A 1,630-nucleotide genomic window follows, 5' to 3' on the forward strand; every position below is an offset into this window, starting at 1 on the left:
TTTTTAAGTTCAAATGAATGTAATGAAGGCTTAGTTATTGTTTCTTTTGGATGATTTATTGTTCAATTACGGCTGCATTACTGTTTTATCATGGCTGATTTATTGTGCATTAAACACTTAAAAAAAGAGGTTCATTTACATGCATTGCAAAACGTTCAGATTTCTTAGTTTACGTGTAGACATGTAAAACGTCAATTACAAACGAACGGAGGGAGTAATAATTAGCCTTGATATTCTCATATTGTTGGCTGAGTTAATGTAATAATTAGCCTCGATATTTTAAACACGCACCACCATTAATCGACAACTCAGTCCAATCAAGCAAGTGGAAACGTCCTATTAATAATGAAAGTGAGTGAGTGATAATCTTCGTTGTGGTATAAACAATGATGAGTTTGCTGAGTTACTTTACACTTTACGGCTGAGTTACTTTATACATTACGGCTGCACGGCTGAGTTACTGTATACTTTACAACTGAGTTACTTTATACATAACGGCTGAGTTTCTAAACAATGTTATCATTTGTTTGCTTCACGGATGAGTTTGTAAACAATGTTATCATTTGTTTGCTTCACGGCTGAGATACTTTAATACGTTATGTCTGAGTTACATAAAACATATGCTGACTTACAAAACATTACTAAACAAAGTAGTCGTAATAGCAAAGTAAAGACATTCCAACCTCACAAACAAACACATTCCTCAAATACCAACCCTGACTCATACATTCTTCTCCTTTTCCCTCAGATGACGTCTTCATTACTTCAATCTCTTTCTCCAACCGAGCAAGACTAAGTCTGAATTCCGAGATGTCTTTGTTCATGCCACTTATCAGTGACTTAATATCCTCAAACTCTTCAACCAAACACTCATCCGCCCATTTGAATAAATGTCTTTGTTTTCACAATATAACCAGATCTAAGTACTACGTTACAGAACATGCGAAATAAGAACCAAAACAAACTTTATTATATCCTTTTCCGCAGTAATAGTACAATCTTCCTGGATTTGTAGCGGTTCCAGATGTAGAAATGTAACAGGGTTCACCACACCAACACTATTTCGGCGTTCCTCTTTCCGCGTTCAAACGGAGTCTCTGAGAATTTCCTGAAACGCATGATGAAGAAGACATTTTGATTCTCAAAACAATTTCAGAAACGAAATGGAATTACATGGATTTAGGGTGAGAAAGACGACATGATGAAACAACATCGTTTCCACACGCGCCACCGCGTTCAAACGGAGTCTGTGAGAATTTCCTGAAACGCATGATGAAGAAGACATTTTGATTCTCAAAACAATTTCAGAAACGAAATGGAATTACATGGATTTAGGGTGAGAAAGACGACATGATGAAACAACATCGTTTCCACACGCGCCATAATTAAAATAATATTTAAATGTGTCGATATTGTAAATCCCTCGACACATGCGTCACAGACTGTAAATAATTAGCCTCGATATTAGGTTTGAGCCGTATTTTCCACAAGCGCCATAATTAATCGACAACTCAGTCCACAAAGTGATCATTCGGCGATCAAGGCATGGGAACGACCAGTCCGGAGCGACACCTTGACGTCGCTCTGATCTCCCTATCAGAGCGACCTTACTAGAGCGACAGGGAAGAGT

Source organism: Brassica oleracea, chromosome C6 (assembly GCF_000695525.1).
Source record: "Brassica oleracea var. oleracea cultivar TO1000 chromosome C6, BOL, whole genome shotgun sequence".
Classification (NCBI taxonomy): domain Eukaryota; kingdom Viridiplantae; phylum Streptophyta; class Magnoliopsida; order Brassicales; family Brassicaceae; genus Brassica; species Brassica oleracea.